Source organism: Acromyrmex echinatior, chromosome 10 (genome assembly GCF_024713525.1).
Source record: "Acromyrmex echinatior isolate Ae372 chromosome 10, ASM2471352v2, whole genome shotgun sequence".
NCBI classification, from domain to species: domain Eukaryota; kingdom Metazoa; phylum Arthropoda; class Insecta; order Hymenoptera; family Formicidae; genus Acromyrmex; species Acromyrmex echinatior.
Genome location: NC_141861.1, coordinates 13,992,724 through 14,014,420, shown reverse-complemented (window position 1 = coordinate 14,014,420; position 21,697 = coordinate 13,992,724). Strand labels below are relative to the sequence as shown.

The window sequence follows — 21,697 nt, the reverse complement described above, 5'->3', positions numbered from 1 at the left end:
AGGAAGAAAGCCTCATGAATAAACCTCAAGAAGAAAGTCGGACCTCAAGGAGATCAAAGTTCAAGAAAAATTTGCAGCAGCACAGTAGGGAGCAGGAAATTAGTCAGAAGGGAACTCTGAATTTCTTTGAGAGACCAACGTTCTTGAAAGAACCATAATTGTCGGACAATTTAAGAGAAGGGGGACAGTATTACGCCCGTGCCAACACCGTAGATTGCCACTCGTGAAGTCCTGAAAGTCGTTATCTAGCGACACGTGGCTCTATTATTTAACAAGATCAGCAGATTTGGACGTGAGCCGTCGCTGCGCTCGGACGTGTCTCTCGATCCGCTTATTCTCTCATCGATTGTGTGCTCTGAGCTTTATGTGTGTGCGTGCGTGCGTGTATGCGTGTGTGTTGTGTGTTCTGTGTTCATTTCATAATAAACTCTTCTTATTCTTTTTATAATATCCGTGTTATTCATTTCTGCGGGCTGAAGTGCGTGAGCGCTAGAGCCGGACGCTCGTAACATTTAGCATGCATACAACGATGCTCTGATGTACTTGTATGCTAGAATTTGTACATACATTGAACGTTGCACGCTGCATACATGATTTTTATATTTATTATGAATTACTTCATAGTAAATTTTATTTCCTTGCATGCACCAATCAAAAAAAAATAATTGCTAATTTCATAGTTATTTATTAAAGACTGTATGCATCAAAGCAAGCATAGCAGTATGCATGCGTGCATGCTTATCATTCAAGAAATCGAGCATCGTGTGATTTCATCTTTACGGTCAAGTTAGTCTATGGTTGACGCTAAAAAGATCGTTTCTTTCTAACGTTGGCGAGTAATGATTAAGCTTGATTGACATTGGTGAAACCGACCTTTAAAAAATTGTTAATGCAAAGAATTTGTGTTTAAAGCAATAGATTTTTGTTTTTAAAGCAGCGAATTTATATTTTTAAAGCAATGATGGGATGACAGATATATATTAACCTCTAAAGTCTCCAACTTTAACGCTTAATAACTCGCCACGGTTTTTGCTAGATTCTTTCGTTTGAGTAAAAACGCGTCGAATGAGTATAATTTTATTAAGATTTTATTCTAAATACAATAAGTCATGTAAGATCGTGGTCGGCCTTACTCAAAGCTAATAAAAGAAATCGCCTTGAATCTATTATGAATCAATAGAGGGCACCTTTGTCCTTGATGTACTATCAAGAAACATTCAGTTGTTATTGAACTTTCTTAAGAGAATCACATTAAGCTCCATGAGTACCAAATACGTATCACGCTATGAAGCTGTGTTCCTCTGCACTCACTCAAAAATGTCACAATTAGCGGCTGCTAAATATATGAAAAAGTCAAAATCATTCAGTGGTGAGTGCAGCGATATAATGTGGCGAAAAAATGTCGATGATTTACCGGAACATGGCTCGATATGCAAAGTGGACAAAAAAGACGATAAAAAAATAGTGACTCTGTTTTAACACGGAATCCTGGCTTAACACTGCATCAAGGACAAGCAAAATTGAAGCAGAAAGATTTAGATATATCATATGAAACTATTCGAACCTATTCAACCTATCTAATAACATGAAATGGTGCAACACAGTTTTTTAATAAATTAACTTGATCACGCTCTTACTTGACTTACTGTAATATTATGTGAATAATTAAATTAAACATTGAACTTCAAATTCTAAAATCAATAACACATAGTGATATACACAGAAATCTATTGTCTCCTCTTTACAGATTACAAAGTTAAGTTCGATATTTCTTGCCGCTAGAAAACGAGCGTTTTCGCATGAAAAGGAACCCTAATACAATATGTAGAAAGATATAGCTAAATCAGCCTTATGTGGGAGTTTTCTTGAAGAAATCGAAGAATAAGTTCCTTCAAATTATTCTCTAGCATTAATTTATATTGATATAAATATCAAAATTAATAATTATGTGAATGGTATATATAGTGTAAATTATTTCAGTTCTAATATATCATTTATTCATACAGAAATGAAGCTAATGTTTAAAGCTTAAATGAAGCTTAGATGATCCAATTGAAACTTTTGCTCAAGTGTATGAGGTACAAGATTTAGGAAATCGATTAAGATTGGTAGTTATGACACGCAGAAGATTTAAGATTGTTAATCAAATTTTCGAGGATGCCAATCCAAAAGTAGAACGGTATAAAAAATATATTTGATTACATTTGCGTATTGCAATAAAGTGATATTTTATAGAAATTTAATATTCTCTTAACTGATAAAAATTTTCTTAAATCATATAATATAAAGCTATGAACCACTCAAGTTATTATGTGAGTTATTATGTAAATCTATTTTTATCAACAATCTAAATTTTGTTTCAGATCTCTATCGGATCATTTTCAATGTTAAATAATAAATTTTAAAATGTTATCGGTAACTACAAGATATATTCATAAATTAAAATATAAAAAGCGCATGTTGTACTCGCATGCTGACAAAAGAAATTACAGCAGGAAACGGCTTAGATATAAACAGCTTCACATTTGAACTTGATGTTAGACAAATTCATAAATCATATAATAATCACATTACTACCAACATTTGATAGTTAAAATGATATTTAGTATTTTGAAATGACAGTTCAAATGTTCTGGCATTACATCTCAGAGTTCTATAATTTTAAGAATCTTTGTGATATCGCTAAATTTTATAATTGCATTTAGTACTCAATTTTTTTCAATTAATTTGGACGATCTAACTTTAATCAGCAGTTGTAAAAAGAACATGAAGCGTGTATATATCTTTTTTAAATTGAATTCACTGTATCAACTTATTGTAAATTTGAGAAGAAAATTACGGTATAATAGACCTCATGTGATTATTATGTGATTTCTGAATTCGACTAACATCAAGTTCCGATATGAAGTTGTTTGTATCTAGTCGTTTCCTGCCGTAATTCCTCTTGTCAACATGCGAGTACAATATGCGCTTTTTATATTTTTATTTGTGAACATCTTGCGTAATTATCGGTAATATTTTTTAGTTTATTATTTAACATTGAAAATGATCCGATAGAGATCGAAACGTCTGTACAAAATTTAGATTGTTGATAGAAATAGTTTTACTCATAATAACTTGAGTGATTCATAGCCCTATTTATTTAATTTGGACCGTTATTCTTTATTGAATTAAAAGAAATTTTCTTGTTTAAATTGGCGTGTTCCTGTTCATCGATTATTTTGCTTATATTGTCCTGTCTATTTTATACAGAGATAAAAGTGACATTTCGGCTATTAAATACAATTACCGTTTCTGTAGTTGACACAATGACCAGTAACAAGGTTAACCAGAAATCATTGCGTAGAGAAGCAAGAATAGAATTATAGAACGAACTGAGAGAATAGAAAAGGTCAATGAAACAAACTCTGTGGAAATAAAACCGCAAATACATGCCTGAAGAAAATACGGAAAAACCATTAACTATTTCATCAACTCCTCAGTCTGATATTTTATATATAATACATTTCCATATATTTTCATTATATGCTACTATTTATTAAAATTTTATATATATATATATATATATACATAGGGTGGCATGAATATATGGCCCCACTCGTCCCTGGCAGGTAGAGTGGACTAAACTGAGTAGAAAAGTCCTGTACCATTTTGCAATGCTCGCAATAATTAACGAGATATTAATGTTTTTACCATTACAAAATGGTAGAGAATTTTTCTACTTAGTTTAGTCCACTCTACCTGCTCGGGACGAGTGGGGCCGTATATTCATGTCACCCTTGTATATATATATATATATATATATATATATATACAAAGTTTGTTCGCGTTGCACGTTTCAACACTCGGTAAAAAATTGTTCATACATTAATATGTATAATAGAAATAACAATAGTAATGTGATAACATAAAAAATTATTAAAGAGATAATTTTCACATTGTTCATTTTAGATTTATACATATTCATGCATGAAAAATTTTTTACCGGGCATGCTCCTACTTATTCTTACCCGCTCCTGCTATCATAGGAACAGGTGAGAGCATGTTGGAGCATACGACGCGTATTATTATTTATGATTTTCAAAAAATATATCTAAAAAAATGAAAATCTTTTATAGATACGCGACGTTCTAGAAATCCAGTACGCCGATTGAATTCTAGTCCAGAAATGAGTGCTAATTGGAAAAATCCATTTTTAAATAAAGAAAAATTAAATGTGCAACAACAAATTGATAAAAGTTTTACTTTCTAGAGATTAAATTGGATGCAGAATTGATAATAGAGAAATTGTTTTTAATAACTATATTTTTAATATTTATTTACGTAATTTATAGAGTTAGTTGCGAAACTATACCAGAAGAAATTTTCGACATGGGAACAATTTCATCTTCTTTAGAAAATACAGGAAATCATCCAACTGCATTAGGTTCGCAACGTTTTTATCCAAGAGCAACACAAATTACTCAAACTATATGGGTCGTTCTATAAGTCTGATAAATCTTTATGAGTAAATCTTTTTGACATGACATCCGGAAAATATCAATTTTCAAACTCTTCCAAGTCAAATCATTTCAGAATTGATGCATTGCTCATGTGTGATCGTCTAAAGCGAGCGAGAAATTAAACAGTTTCCGCATATAAAAATAAAAAAACCATTGCATGCAAAATTAAGTGGATGAGGAATAAAGTGGATGAGGAATCAATTCGAAATTTTTATACGCGGCAATTGCAAAATTTTTCACTTGCTTAAAATGATTAGTAGTGATACAAACGTGAACAACGCATCAATTCTGGCTAACATTTGGCCTAGAATGGTTTAAAGAGTTTTCAGTTGTCACGTCATCAAATGGATTGTTACACCATTTTATAAAGATTTACTAGACTTATCGAACCACGTTCGTATTTTAATAACCAATAATACCGTACCATCATCTCCTACAACTGTACAGGTTAAAATAATATACTAATGAAGTAAAGAGATTATGCGTTTCATGGGTTTCCTCTGTGTCCAGATCCATTCTTGGAATGCCAACATTTCGTTATGAACCTTGCAGTCCACTTCATCAGGGCGAGGAGCAGCCTGATACTGTATGGATCACTGCAGAACTCAAGGAGGCAATGAGGGAGAGAGACATGGCTAGACGTGGCATAGAAGAAGAGATGATGTGAGTTACCATGAATTTAAGAGTTTGCGCAATAATTCAGTCATGGGTCCGAACAGCCAAGAGTAATTACTATCTTGCAATCTTCAATCAATCTGATAATCCGACTAATACGTGGAAGCATTTCCGTCATCTGAGATTTGTTAAAGAAAAAAATCAGATGATCTCTTCTTCATTTTGTTGATGATCTGAATAATTTCTTTGTGTTATCTGCTGTTGACATTAACACAGCAGATGTTCGGGCTGTCACTCGGAATACATACGGTTTTAACGACAGTGATTTTGGAGTTATATTACATCACTGATGATTCATAATGCGCTTTGTAAACCTAGGTTAAATGCAGTTGACTTAGACGGTCTATCACCTAAATTGATAAAATTAGTTCTTTCATGCTTAATACCTATAATTGAACACATTTTCAACTTTTCACTTATGAATGGAGTTTTTTCGGAGCCGTGGAAGTCTGCTCTTGTTTGTCCAGTTCCCAAAATAAAAAATTCTACGTCTGTTCAACACTAAGTTCACATAGACCTATTTCTATTCTCCCAGCTTTATCCAAGACTCTTGAGAGGTTAGTCTGTGATCAGATCTGTGATTATTTAGAATTACGAACCACTTTGATCCTTGTCAGTCAGCATATCGAAAAGGACATTCAACACAAACGTGTCAGAATGCTTGAAGATGTTAGGCTAACGGCTGATCATAAAATGATTTCAGTTGCTATCTTTTTTGATTTTTCAAAAGCATTTGACAGAGTACAACTTCAGATTCTCATTCAAAAACTGTCTAACAGGCACTTTTCCAGCTCTTCTCTTGCCTGGATTAGGTCTTATCTCACTGGGAGGTCGCAGGTGGTCTATGATCGTGCAACGGATGCTATTTCAGCTTCAGCTCCTATTAGCATTGATGTAGGAATCAGTTCTCGGTCCTTTGCTTTTTAGTCTGTACCTGACAGACTTTAAATTCTATAGCATTGCACCTATAACTTCTATGCTGATGATTTGCTTGTGTATCTGCACTGCGAGCCACGGGATCTACGGGAAGTTATCGAAAGAGTGAATGAAGATATCACTCGCATTGAGCCATGGATGACTAACAACGGATTTTTATTGAATGTTTCTAAGATGTTTCACAGGTATGATTATGGGTATCCCCAGATATCTCAATGTAATGGATTCAAGTAATGGATCACTACCTGACATGATGATTGGAGGAATTGTGGTTCAATTTTCCGTACATGTGAGGTACCTTGGAGTCACAATTTCCAATAATTTTTCTTGGAATGAGCATATTTCAGGAGTGATCAAGACAATCTGGGGAGTGTATCAGCTGAGGCTGTGTGAGTACTTATTGCCTCAAACCTTAAGGATTAAACTTATCACCGCGCTGGCATTTCCTCATTTCGACTACTATTGTGTGGTTCTTATTGATGTTATTGCTGAACAGGATCGAAAACTTTACAGAGCATTAAATGCCTGCCTGAAGTTTATACATGATATTAAGTGGGATGAACATGTTACGGCTTACTACAGAAGAAATCGTTGGATCAAGATCACCTCAAGAAGGCAGTACTTTGTTGGCTATCTCTTATACAATATTATCACTTTGGAGCAATCATCTCTCTTTTCTAATATAGTTCTTCGGTTCTCTGTTACGCAGAAAGTGACTAGGGCCTCTGCTAATTAGTCGTGCCTCAGTATAGAAACGAATTATTTAAGAGATCTTTTTGCTCAACAGCGTTTAGATTGTGGAATGATCTCTCGTCTGAAATACGCCAATCGAAAACTATAAAGGAATTCATCTGGAGATTTTATGTACATTTACTTCAGGAAATATAGAGAAGGACTGATGTCTCTGGTAATGTTGCTAGAATGCTCTCGGACTGCCTACAGTGTCAATTATATTTGTATCTAAGTAACTGTTCATATTCTTATGCGTGTGCACATATTCTTACAATTTCAATTCTTATTTTTATCTTTTTCCTATGCATGTACATATATTATTCTGTTTTTAGTTTTATTTTTACTTATTTTATATATCATTTTTGTAACGATTTAGGAAGGCGCTTGAGGGGACTTGTCCCAGAGCACTTAATAAATAACACATTCTCTCTCTCTCTCTCTCTCTCTCTCTCTCTCTCTCTCGCAGCTATCGGTGTATTTTTCTAGTCATCCAATAGCAGCGAGCGGACCTGCTCCGCAACAGTTGAATCTGCTGAACGCGACCATTATGTACCTGTGAAAAGCGATCTGTCGGATTTCATTAAAAAGATTATGTAGGCGAAGGAGCATGATGAGGATGAATTGAGAATTATTAAATCTATTAATCAAATCTATTGTCAAGGATAATTAATTTTAAATCAAAAAATATAAATTTTTTTTATTTGAAAATTCCTATGCCCTTCGCAGCCTCCGCGTTCTTCGCGACTTCTGCGACCTTCGCGTTCTCCATGCTGGTATCGGCGGCTGTTCGGACTGTACCGACTTTTTTGCCAACGTCTGGCTGTAATAAATTTGAAAATAATTAAAATTTAGTATCTACATAAAACTTATTGGATTTGAGTAAGTGAATTTTAATCATTTTAATATGACATGTGTGTACATTTTTAACTTCAGAAAAAGTTAATAAGTTAAAATATATAAAAGTAATATATGGGTAGCCACATGGGCCGTCAAAACAAACCCCTACCACTCCACCTCCGCTAGGGGCGTGACTTGTTTAGGAAATGGCGCGCTGATTAGTCGGTGACGTGAGGGTGTAAGTAATGAGGTAATTAAATGATGCGTTTTGATTGGCCCGGTCCATAGCGCTGATTGGCTCCGTCCATAGTCGCCCACGCAGTGATTGGAGAAGAATGGGGGTGTCGCCACGGGATGAATACCGTGACATCAAGGAAAATCGGGACTGAGAAATTTTTTCGTTACGGGGGGGGGGAGGGGAAAAGATGCGAGCAATGGATATGAATAGCGCGCAGTTTTTTGTTCTGCAGGTCATTTTTTGCTGCAGCGGCTCAATGTCATCGGCGTACTGCCATTTTAGCGAACGAGTTTTTTTTTATTATTTATGACTTTTAAGAGTATTTTCGGGAGACTGTTACTTTCACTTGGGAGAAAGGGGAGGTAAAACAGGAATGAATAAGTTCATGCTGGTACGCGTCATCGTAATCGGCGTGATCATTTATTCGTTTTTAGAGAATAAATTTCTTCTGTATTCTATGCCAGAGATATTTTTATTTAAATATGATAAAAATCTTCATTATTTAAGCCTGAAATGTTGGGATATTTGGGATGTGAAATAGTCGAGAATTTAAGATACATTTTATTTATTGATAAAAGAGTTATTACATTAAATGAATTATATCACATGAAAGAATATTATAAAAATCATAATCCTCGATTCATTAAAATTATGTTAACAATTTCGTTGAATTTAATTCAGTTATTTCTAAAAACAATATATTAAAGTATGTTTCCACTTAACAAAAATGACAAATTTTTTATTTGTGTTCTCACGCAGCGTTCAATATCTTCTTTGTTGCCTCGAAAAGTGAATTTGATGATTTCGCTGTCGATGTAGAAATTAGTCGATGTAGAAACAACTCTATCTCCTTAATCAAATATCGGGTGCATTCGTTAACATTGTCGATAATAGACGTCAGTTGCTAGATACTATGCTCATGATGTTGAAGATAATAATATTTCACTAAATTTTTTATATATTTTTCTCCTAATTATATTCTCATTTACGAATTTTTTATTAGATATTTCATATATGCCGCTCGAATAATACAAATCAATCAAAGCGATATTTCGGAGATTTTTACGCGAATGAACAAAGCAACTAAAGGTGAATTATCTTAGCATGCTAAACGTAGTCACTATTTCGAGTGTAACAAAAGATTTACACGTGCTGTTTGCTTATATACGATATATGATATATATTAATATTGTAACTATAAACATTTTCGTGTTTCAAATCATCATAATCTGAAATAATATTTTAGCATAATTTATTTTATCGATATCAATGTATAACAAGATTTGTTTAATTTTTCAGTACAAACCGGTGGTGGCGCCGGCAGAGATGACGCCGAACTAATAAATGAAAGAGAGGAGAATCCTGCTGACAATGAGAAGCATCGTCATCATTATCATCATCATCATCATCAACATCAGCAATAACAGCAGCAACAGTGTCATCATCGCCATCAGTAGCAGTCAACGACACGAGGTTGGCGAACAATTTAATTTCCTAGAGTTACGGGCAGAAAACTCGCGACGTTTCAAAAATTTTGGCATTCTCGAAAGAGAGGCAAGTTTCGCGATACGGCCAATACCTGAAGGCGCGAATATCGTTCGCTGGTTGGGAAACGCGTTCCGTGAAATCTATGCATATGTGATACGTTCGTGCGAATCGGGCGCATAGTCCGGCAGGACTATCGCTTCCTCCGGTACGCTACTTCCGAGAATATGGGGACTTGTAAGTTCGGTTGCTCAAAGTGGTGGAATTGATATTGCGGAAAATTTCGACGTACGTATTTTTAACATCGGCACCTGCGGATCGTGACCACAAGTCAAATCGTTTAACGCGCATAGCAAAACGCTCGATTTTGCAATTAAATAATTCGAATAATTGGTTTTCCATGTTTCCTTGTAGTGGCGCGAGTGCATTGCGAACGTGGAAATCTATGTACGGGTGAACTATGAAAAATAGAATTGTATAAGACGACAAAGTTCCTTGTTACAATCCGAATTAGTGAGAGAATTAATGAGGAATGCTGAAATCACAATTCCCGAGAAGGGATGCGGAATTCGCAAAATCTAGTGTTTTCAACGGTATCTCGCTGCCGAAAATATTTCTATAATGGTATATAATTTTAGCACTTTCGGACGCGGCGAAAATCCGTTATTTAATAGTTGTGCGTTACTTGCCTCTCTACGGCGTGAACTCTCTATTAGATTAATGTATAATGTATTACGAACGTAGGCGTCATTACAATTCGATATTGAATATAAAAGCCGCTGCTGGCTTTCGCGTCGCGTGTAACATGGGCTATTGTAAAAACAGAGGTCACCGTTGCACGAAAAAATGTCCACGTTGTTATGTCCACTCCGTCGTGCGAATCCCCCGACGCGAGCTTAATTAAGTGCGAAACGTGTAATCGTATGTTTTACAGTACTTCATGTTTCGAACGTCATCGCGTAGAAAGATTCTACGACGAGCAATCTATTGCAAGCGTTTTGCGAAACGGTAAAAATTTGTAACAATTGTGGGCGATTCGTAAAGTCAAAATCGAAACATGAATGCGAGACAGCGTATTGTAAAAATTGCCGATCGCTGCGACCTTCGAATCATTTTTGCTTCATGCGCCCTCTTCGATAAAGTCGTTACCGAGAATCCGGGGGAAGGTACGAGTGTACAACGATATAGGAAGAAACTACACGCAGGGACAAGAATGAGAAGGTAGAGCAAATTATAAATACAAAAGAGATCGCGTCGCATTCGTATTCTATGATTTCGAAATGCGACAAGACGAGACGTGTGAAGGAATCGAAAACGTACAAATTTATGTTCCGACTCTTTGCGGCGCACAGCAAATTTGTGAAACATGTAAGGGAATAGAAGATATGTCGGTGCGATGTCGTTGATGCGGAGTGCGCGAGTTTATATTTCGAAATGATCCGGTTAAACAATTTGTTAATCTCGTAACGCGAACAACAAAATGTTTCAAAAAGATCATTTGTATGGCACATAATGCGAAAGCGTTACGCGACGCGCAATTCATTTTGAAATATTTAGTCGAAAACTCGGAAATTACGGAAGAACCGGGGGTAATTTTAAACGGGACGAAAATTATCGTGATGTCGGTCGGGAACATTAAATTTATAGATAGCGTAAATTATTTGCTAATTATCTGATTTGCTCAAAGCTTTCAGACTAAAGAGTACATTAGGTAAAGGTGTTTGAGATCGGTAATTCGAAAGAAAAGCAAGAATTCTTTCAGTCGACCGACATCAATTGTCATTGAACGCACACATAAATTGAGCTCGTGATTTCATCTCGAGCATGATCTTAATCCTCGTTAAAATCATCGATTTGGCGTTCTTTGTTCTTTTTAAAAAACAATTCGTTACACGCAAACAGGCACTGGTAACGGACAATCGAAAGTTCTAGAACAATTCAATTCGCGCACGCGAGCGCCGCGCTCCGACGAATACGTCACGCGCTGTCACCAATCCCACGTACGGATTTTCTGTCGCGCATGACTGTTACGTTGAACGTCGTTAGAAAAGAATCCAACGCGCCAATCAATTTTGTACACCTAATGCCACGTAATAATTATGATTGTAGCAAAATTTTATTGGATTTTTTCCCAAGAAGAAAGCCCAGGCCGAAAGCAATAAATGCTTCGATCTCGCCGTCCTCTTTCAAAAAAGTTCTTAGAGTTCTTAGAGTCATAGTCTCGCTACTATATCGCTTCGTAAAACCGCCGTGCTACCGCTTAGTGAAAACCGCTATAAAACGAATCTTTTCGAGAAGTACCGAGAAAATCGCTGAGATTTTCCATTACCGTGATTCCAAATTATATTTGGAAAAGGTGACCGCATTTAATATTCTGTTAATCTAATATTTAATTAATTATATTTTTTGACTTTGTAACTGTGCATATTAAAGAAAATTCTTTTGTTAAATTACAAAGAAACTGAGTTCTCTTTACTGTCGTGTATCATACCAGCCGTGTGCCGGTCTCTCACTCGAATCTTTCCGCGCGGTGCATTCTCGCACATTTTCTAGTCCTTCGAGCCGGATTTGAACTAGCGAGAAAGACAGTTAGACAAACGCCGTACTCTAAAATTTCACGTCATCGCTCTCGCTTTGATTCGCTCTCGCACAAAAGGCGTCTTTCCCCATTTACAATAAGTCAAGTAAGAACGTGGTCGATCAGCGTGGTGTCACACCATTTCATGTTATTAGCCTTGAGATAGGTTCGAATAGTTACGATATATTTAAACCTTTCTGCTTCAACTTTGCTTGTATTTTATGACACAGTGTTAAGCCAGAATTCCGCGAAAACAGATTCACAATTTTTTTATCGCCTTTTTTGTCTACTTTGCATATCGAACCACGTTCCGGTAAATCATCGACATTTCTTGCCATTATATGCATCGCTGCACCCACTTCTGTACGAATGATTTCGACTTTTTTATATATTTAGCAGCCACTAATTGTGACATTTTTGAGTGAGTGCAGAGGAACACAGCTTCATAGCGTGATGCGTATTTGGTACTCATGGTGCTTAATGTGATTCTCTTAAGAGAGTTCAATGACAATTGAATCTTCCTTAATAGTGCATCAAGAACAAAGGTGTTCACTATGGATTCATGATAGATTTAAGGCGATATCTTTTATTAGCTTTAAGTAAGACCGACTATGATCTTACTTGACTTACTGTATTTAATACAAAGGCGAATCAAGCATACATCGATCCGATACCCGACGCACGATATTATTCTCCCGATCAAATCAAACTCGAAGAATGTGAACAGTTTACGAAATAACATGAGGAAATGATCAAACTTTATTTTTAATTTTCAACTCGAAATTGTTAAACATTGCCGTAACGATGTAGATATATTCTCCGACGCTCGTGCATGGCATTTAGAAAGATCTTCTAGAATGCGGTAATGTATGTCCGTTCGAGGAATGCACAACTATTGCTTCCTTGTGCATGAAAGTTTTTCGCAAAAACTTTTTGCGCGAGGAAGAAATAGGAATCATTCCTTCAGGCGGATACAGAAATGCGGACAGACATTCGCGAAAAGCTTTAAAGTGGCTAGTGTGGAAGGAGTGCGAACTCGATCATCGCATAATCCACGCTGGCCGAGGATACGAAATTGACGGCAGGCACGTTGACGGATACTACGAATCGGAGTCGGCAAACGGAATGCAACGTATGTTCACATTTCAGTTTCACGGATGTTTCTGGCATGGTTGTCCGCTATCAGGTGAATCGCGATAGAACGCTCTCGTTCGCATAATGATACAATTGATGTGCGTTACAAGCGGACTCTTGACATATCACCTTCGAAAACGGGACTACCACGTTATAGAAAAATGGGAGTACGATTTCAACCAGGAAATGCGAGAAAATCCCGAGATGAGTGATTTTCTCAAGAATCACACGTTAATAAAATTCGATCCTCTCGACGCGTCCTCTCGATGCGTTTTTCGGTGGTCGCACAGGAAACATCGCTATCCGATACGAAATTACGAGTACAGAGAAAATACGCTATGTGGATGTATGTTCTCTGTATCTATATGTATTGAAAATGGATGCTTTCCCGTACGGTCACCCCGATATTTATATCGGCGAGGAGTGTAGCGAATTAATCATCATTAATTAATTACAGCGCCAAATATTAATTTTGACTCTGTCGAGGATCTTGTACGGTGTAAAGTACTCCTACCGCGTAATCTATTTCACCCGGTTCTCCCGTATAGGATAAAAAGAAAGTTGCTTTTCGCCTTGTGTAGGAACTGCTGTAAAACATTCTCACAGGCAACGTGCACTCACAATCGTCCCGAAGAGCGTGAATTTGAAGATACCTGGGTATTCTGCGAATTACGCAAAATCATCGAAAAGTGATATCTTGTGACGAGCGTAAATGAAATTTGGCAGTATAAAGTCATGCGTTACGATCCCAATACACGGCGGGGAGGATTATTCACCAAATATATAAATACATTTTTACGATTAAAATAAGAAGCTAGCGGGTGGCTGAGCGAATGCGAGGACAATGATGTTAGACTAAGGAATGATATCTGAGGGAATACGAAAAAACTGAGGGTATCGTTCTCGACAGAAATAACATTGCACGGAATCTCGGTTTACGTTTGGTCGCTAAGTTTTGTCTAAATTCATTTTGGGGAAAATTCGGCCAGCGAACCAATCTGCCTAATACCGAGATCGTAAAATCCTATCAACGTCTGATGACTTTACTCACGAGTCCGGAATATGAGATAACCGATATATTACCCGTCAACGACGAGATAATATATGTGACGGCTACGCGAAGAAGCGGTCGTGGCTTTCCCAGTAATGAACGTCGTAATCGCGACAAATACGACTGCGTTAGCGCGATTAAGATTATATGAATATTTAAAAAAATTAGATAGGCTTGTTTTATATTATGATACTGACTTGTGTATATACTTAAGCACAGCTAATCCGAATGAGTATGAACCGCGTACGGGTAATTTTCTGGGCGATATGACGGACGAACTCGAGAGCTACGGTTGCGGAAGTTATATCGAGAAGTTCGTTTCGGGTGGCTCAAAATTTTATGCGTATATCGTTCATATATCAGAAGAACGTACGCATGAAATCTGTAAAATAAAGGGTATAACAATTATAAAAATTCGTTAATTTTAAACTTTAATGATATTAAGAAATTAATAGTATTGTAGAAAATGAGAAAGAAAATGAGAAACAAGAGAAGAAACGGGAAGAATTTATCGACGATAAATTTGTGTTTTACTGCAATTCGACGCACTACGTTTCATGAAATTGTAACGCGAAATGAGACGAAGTCATGTGCGCTTGTATTGGTAAAACGTAGATTTATCAATAATTGTTATTCTTTTCCTTAAGGCTTCATAAATGAATAACTTTCCTCTTGCTTAAGGTTCCTGACTAGTCGCGGAGGCCATGTTGGAATCGTGACATCAGAAGCGAGGAATGACACGTTAATTTATGTTGCGCGTCATTTTTAAATAAAGACAATTTAGATGAAACAAAATGACGAGATCACTTTAAAACACTTAAACGACTTGTAAAAATCAATGAAAATTGTTCTTTCCTTCCTTGACAGTCAGTAAATAGTCGTAAAAGATATGTAAAGTGAGCCTATATTCGGGGAGAAACACACGGTCCGACAGCTGTTGAAACGAGTAAAATATACGCTTTACATATAAAATTCCAAGATAACTTTAGTTTTCATCGATAATTACGACTTTGATAAGTACGGAACAAGTCACATTTTCACAATTAGGCAAATAATAATGAAATGGCACGCAACATAAATTTCGTCGTCAAAACGTCATTTTTCCACGTCTATAAGTTCGGTCATTTATCGTGATGCGGCGTTATAACACAAACAAGCACGAGCCCATGTCCGTGTGCTCGCTTGCGGCGCGCAGAGAGTGAACGAGACAGCGAGCTCCTTCTCCCACTAGTAGCTTGTTTCAAGCGACCGAAAATTTCTCGGAAAGCGACCGGCTTTCTCGGCACTCTCGGCCGCTCGGCCCTAGACATCAATAAGAGACGGGGGGCATCCTAAATAACATATAAGTTATAATAAATTGTAGTAATAGTGTATCCCTCCCCTTTTAATCTAGAATAGTATAAATCATGCTAAAATGCAACAGTTTACGAGATATTTAATTATTTACGATTTTTCATGCGCGTTATATAATATCTTCTTCATAAACTCGAGTAGCAAGAATAGTTCAATAGAAGTAGAATTTTACCGGAAAAAAATTATAAACCAACATTTCTTTTCAAAAAGAAAGTCTCGAAAGACCATCAGAAAAGAAATGCGTATGTTCGAGACTCGATACTTATGATGAAAATATGCGAAAAAAAAATCGAATAGTTGGAAAAAGCGTTTTTCACTCATAAAACAAAAGATATTGATTGTATGAAAAAAATAGATATAAAAAAATGTAAGTATTCGAAATAATTATAAAATGAGACGTGGAATATTAAGATCGATCTATTAGTTCAATAAAAAAAAAATTTTTTAAACACCGAAAAAGGCCTTTTTTTATTCGCTCTGTGGTCATTGAGATTAAAATACAAGTTTTGAAATTCTCGTAAAATGTAGTCCTCGTAATGATGAACAAATCTAGCCTTGAACAAGCCTAAAAAATATTCATTAATTTTTGCAAAAAGCCATTTGTTCACTAAAAACCTGTTTGCGGAAAATTTAATTTTTTCGTTTTTGAGCAGTCGCACTGCAATTTACAGGGATTTTGCTTCTTCAAGAGTTGCACTATCACGTACACTTAATAACAAAATGATTTTTTGCAATTAAACTATTATAAAATGACTTTAAAAAGTGGATATCTTTTTGTGTAAAGAAATAATTTCGTTAATATGCATCATATCAAATAGCCGTGTAAAGCATTCGAAATCTGACATTTTTCTACGAATTTAAAAAAAAAAGATTACCTTCCGATTATTAAGAGCCGAAATAATAATTTTTTTTCAAAAAATCACTGTGGCTCTAGTTTTTAAGATTAAGAGTTCGGTCCGGCATCAATTTGTTAAGGAAGAATTGAATTTTTGTTATTGAAAAACTTTCGAATTTTTTGCTGCCAAAAAAGTTTATTTAAAACCATTGGAAAGTTGAAAAACGCGAGCGAGACAGTACGTCGGACGAAGTGAGGGAAGCAGGGTTGAAAAAAACGTTTAATAAAAAAATAAAACATTTAGTTTTTTTTTGTTTAAACCATGTTTTTAATGTTTTATATTTGTTTTAAACAGTTTTAGAAAAAAAAATCGCGTTTAAAATAAAAAAAACACCTTTTAAACATTATTTATTATATTAAAACGTATTTTTACTTTCAAGTATTTTGAAATGTTTCTGAGGTACATTTTAGCATTTAATTACACTTACTTCCTCATTTTTCTTAAATTTGAGCGTATTATTACATAAATATATGTATATTTGAATGTGTTGTTTGCTATTTAACATTTTATTTAACTCTATATATTTTAAGTTATGCAAATTTAAACAATAGCATGGCATTTTGCTAATGTGGTCCTTTATGCGTATTGATTACTCACGGGTTCTTTTTTGAGATTTTTATTTCAAAATAATTATTCCTTGAACTAATTGTAGTTCTAATATTAATCTATAATTTACGTTACTATAAATTTTTATAGGCTGCCGAACTGCTTATATTAGGTGTAGTAAAAAGAAATCCATTATTTTTCCAATAGATGGCTTTAGTAATCTGTATCTCGTGTATGCGTGATACAGATTACTAAAGTCATCTATTGGAAAAATAATGGATTTCTTTTTACTACACCTAATATATAGGATGTTTGGAAAATAATGATAAATCCTTCGCATAGGGGCAGAATGGATTAAAGTGAGAAGAAAAATACTCTACCATTTTGCAATTTTCGTAATAGTTAACAAGATATTAATTGCTAAAAATTGATGAGAATTGACCTTCAATAATTTTTACTTAAATACTATCAACGTCTTTACAGAAAAACTGCAAAAAACAAAAATTGTTTATTTTTTTCTCATAGAATTCTACGAACTTTTTCAGAATTTTTTATTAACTTTTTAGTACTACATTTTCTCATTTTTATCAATATAAGAAAATATAATAAAATACGGTATTAAAAAATTCTGAAAAAATTCTTAAAAAATTCTTAGAACTCTATGAAAAAAAAATTAATAATTGTCTCTTGCAGTTTTTCTGTAAAATATTCGAGTAAAAAATTATTAAAAGTCAATTTTCAGCAATTTTTATCAATTAATATCTTGTTAACTATTGCGAAAATTGCTAAATGAGGCTTTTCTTCTCAGTTTAGTCCATTCTATCCCTATGCGAAAGATTTATCATTATTTTCCAAATATCCTGTATACATAAAATTATATGTATATATGTGTATGTATATACATTTGTATACATGCTGTTGAGTAATATGAGATTATTGTCATGCACGATCGTGCGATTCTTTCCGCCAAAGGAGTCGGACACTTCAAAGATTATTTAAAATCTTAAATAATGATGATATATCATCGGATTTTCGATGGCAAACAATTCATATGCGGACATGAGATCGGACTTTGGCGCTGTGATTTAACAATAAGTATCTCAGCGGCTAGCGCGATGGACAAACGTGACGAAGATCAAGCAAATCGCGACATCTGTGATTAGGTATACATTTAGATCATTATAATGTAAAATTGTAATGCATTATTTTGTAAAATAAAATATGAATATTATTGTTAAATCTTTTAATACTTAGAAATTTTATTGTACTTTAATATTGTGAATAATGTAAATAATGTAAAATATTTTCATGATATGAAATTGTACTTGAAACATTTGAAAAAATTGAATAAATACAAAAACTTATTTTCCACTTTTTCACATTTTATATAAAAAATAAACAACGAATATAAAAAATAAAATGTTTTATGTTTAAATCACAAGAAAATTTTTTTACACTTTCTTCTTTTTCCCTTGTCCATCATAAGCTTTTCTCGCGTATAAGCTCGTTAGCGGCGATGCCACGTCCCGAAGAAATTATACGCAGATTTCGTCGCGGATAAGCTTATACGCGTCGCACCACGGCGAGAATCAGTTTGGAAGACGCTTCGGTGCTCTCGTCGGATAGTCTACGCCGGGAATATATTGACGCGAGCGCGCGTCCGGCCGCGTGTGGAGGCCTCCGCCGCGTTGACCAGCTTATCCCCCTGTCTTAAATTTTTTTCTTTATACATTCTTGAAAATATATTATTAAGTGCCAATATATTATTTTTTCTTTTATTTGCTTTTGAAGTCTTGCACGGTCTAATAGAGTAGCATTTCGTAAAATGGACGTACGCTGGAAAAATCCATGGACATCGATCGTATGCGATCCGACCGGATGCGGGAAAACGATTTTTGTGAAGACTTTTCTCCGGTATTTATCTCTCATGTCTGACGTTTCGAGAAAGTTTTGTTCTATTATGCTGAATGGCAAGAAGCCTATCGTCAATTACAATATGATACCCGTGAAAAAGAGCTCGAAGAACAGAGTTGAGGATGCGGCAATATTAAAGCGACGAAGAAAAATATAATTGAATTTCGCAAAAGTTTACCTTGTCCGGAAGATTACTCGAACGATCCGCTTTTTCCGAAATTAGTGATAATGAAATTAATGATCTTATGAGAAAATCGTCGTCGTGAGACGCGATCGTGAATCTTTTCACCAAAGACAGTCATCACAACAATCAATCTCAGTATTATTCTCGCAGAATCTCTTCCATTAGGCGCATGGTCAAGGCGAATTACATCGTCGGTTTCAAAAATCTACGTGATCGCTCAAATTCGTCATTTAGCGCGTCAAGTCCGATGATCCGAAATTCCTAGAAGAAGCATACTACGACGCTACATGGCCTCACGGGTACTTGCTGCTCGATTTGAAATAATCAACCCCGGATGAGTATCGATTTAGAACGTGTATTTTTCCCGAAGATACGACTCATTGCTATATGCCGCGTAGATCATTTTCCAGCAGATATGTATAAAAGGCGAGTAATCATATGTGTCAATCATAGATTTTTCTCGCAATGAAGATGAATGATGAGAAATCGTGCAGTGCGACGAAAATTGTCTCACATTCAATTGGTAAGAGAAACGCCTGTCTCCTCGTGGCGCTCTATCATTTGAACAAAAATCAACGCATAACCTTCTTACGTCGCGCTGACGAAAAACTAATTCATTGTATCTGCGAATGTGTTTTTAATATACTTAAAGTCTCAAATCTTCAATATACTCAGTAATATACTCTAACGTCTCACTCAAAAGTCAGTTTGTGAAAAAAAAATCGATTAAAAAATACAAAAAGGCTTTGCATCGCATCGTTATAAAACATGGTAATTGAAAGGATAAAAGAAAGCTGTTGGTGCAGCGAGGCGGATTTTTACCTTATATAATATTATCGAACCTATATTATCACTAATACTTATTGTCACTAATTATCGCAGGAACGAAATAGCGGGGATAAAACGTTATGGAGAGGGTCCAAAAAAAAAGAGGGTCCAAAAGAGGGTTCAAAAAAATGATCTTAATTTCGACGGAAAATCTCGAAAGAATGCAACATCAGTTACGTCAGAATCCGACATCATTCACTGGTGGAGAGTCAAAAGAAATCGTAGTACCGCAAAATTCGGATAACACAGCGAGCACTAATAATACAATGCAAACCTCTGGAACTCATCTAATACGATTCGATGAATCGTATTTTTAATTCCGATTGGCGACGAAAGCGAGAGATGGAAAATGTATAGAGAGGCATTATGGCGATACCTGCGATTTATCCAAGAAACGCGAAGACAGAAAGACGTACGCAATGAAAACGAAAATGCAGAAGACAACGCTACAGATGCCTCCGCTGATAACGAAACGGCGAACGATGACGTTTTTCACGATCTCATGAAAATGTCTGATATACCGCCGGCACATTCCATCAGTAACATCGGTATTACGAAAAATTTCGAAATTTCGAGCGAACATAATCATGCGAGGAATAATCATCACGCGATGAAAAGCATTGAAGAAATAGTGGAAAGCATACTGAAATGTTATCGCAAGCATGCGCACTTGTTGATGAAATTTTTGTTTCGAAAAGTAATAGAATTAGTTGGGACGAGCATGCAATTGTGACTATAGATGGTAACATCGTGAAAGATTCGAATATCAGTGACTTGATAAACATCACGCGAGAGAAAAACTGTGAAAGTAGTGGGTAAAAATCAGTTTGTGCCATTACTCCGTGCATTGAACATATCTTCCGTGCAGGTGAGAAATAAAAGATTATTATCCACGCACGGTGTTAGTGTAAGTAACGTTAAACTTCGACCTCGGGCGAGTTCCACGCTTTTTACAACGAAAGAATGAGTTCCACGTCGATTGTATCGAGAGCGCGAGGAAAGAGAAAAACGTAAAAATTACGAACAAGAAATAAACGAGGAAAGCTCATTGATTCTTTCACGTACACAAAAACTGCCCTTGCACGTTTACAAAAAAATCGGTTACTCGATTGGAAAAAACTAACGATGACGTTTGAAAAGTTATACTACGATCCGTCGCATTATGCGGGCTATTCGGCGATGGATAATCTAACTTGTGCTGTTAAACCGAATTTCTCACGGGGAGAAGTGCGTTGGCTCGAATCGCAAGACGCGTACACCGAACATTGCGTAGAAAATTTCCACGATTGCATTACAACGTAATAAACATCGACGATATGGGGGAGGCAGATTTGATCGAACTTCGAAATCTAAAAAGTTATAATAAAGATTATTTCTATGTGTTAGTGATTATCGATGTACTAAGTAAATACGTCTGGGTAGAATTATTATGATAAAACGAATAATTGCGTGATAAATGCTTTGCAGCACGTAATAGCGAAAAGCGAAGGACGAGTACCCGTATACTTACAAACGGACAAGGGCAAAGAATTTGTCGCGCAATCAATGCAGAAATTTCTTAAAGAAAACGACATTCGTTTTCGAGTAACGCGCAATCTAGATGTCAAAGCCGCCGTCAAGCGCTTCAACAGAATACTGAAGGAGCGAATGTGGCGTTATTTCACGCATAAAAATACGCGACATTACATCGATGTTGCAGGATACTGCAGGATATTGTACGCGCTTATAATCACATGCGTCACTCGTCCACGAGAATGCACCCTGCGATAGTCACGAGAGAAAACGCACATATCGCTGATAAAAATATA

The 21,697-nt window shown here is 35.7% G+C and overlaps 1 protein-coding gene and 2 pseudogenes across 9 annotated transcripts in view; 2 read left to right on the top strand and 1 right to left on the bottom strand.

The window, feature by feature from the left end:
* The window catches only part of LOC105143768 (band 7 protein AGAP004871), a 364,599-nt gene that overhangs the window by 44,685 nt on the left and 298,217 nt on the right, over positions 1 to 21,697 (bottom strand). The window contains exon 8 of one of the 9 annotated variants that reach the window (XR_015546297.1): positions 1,027 to 7,665. The exons of the other annotated variants lie outside the window; for them this stretch is intronic. The gene's annotated coding sequence lies outside the window, so the exon portion shown is untranslated. Of the gene's footprint in view, positions 1 to 1,026; positions 7,666 to 21,697 lie in introns of those variants that run through there. 9 annotated transcript variants of the gene reach the window in all.
* LOC147908417 (uncharacterized) lies at positions 8,105 to 20,438 on the top strand (annotated as a pseudogene).
* LOC147908416 (uncharacterized) lies at positions 18,789 to 20,438 on the top strand (annotated as a pseudogene).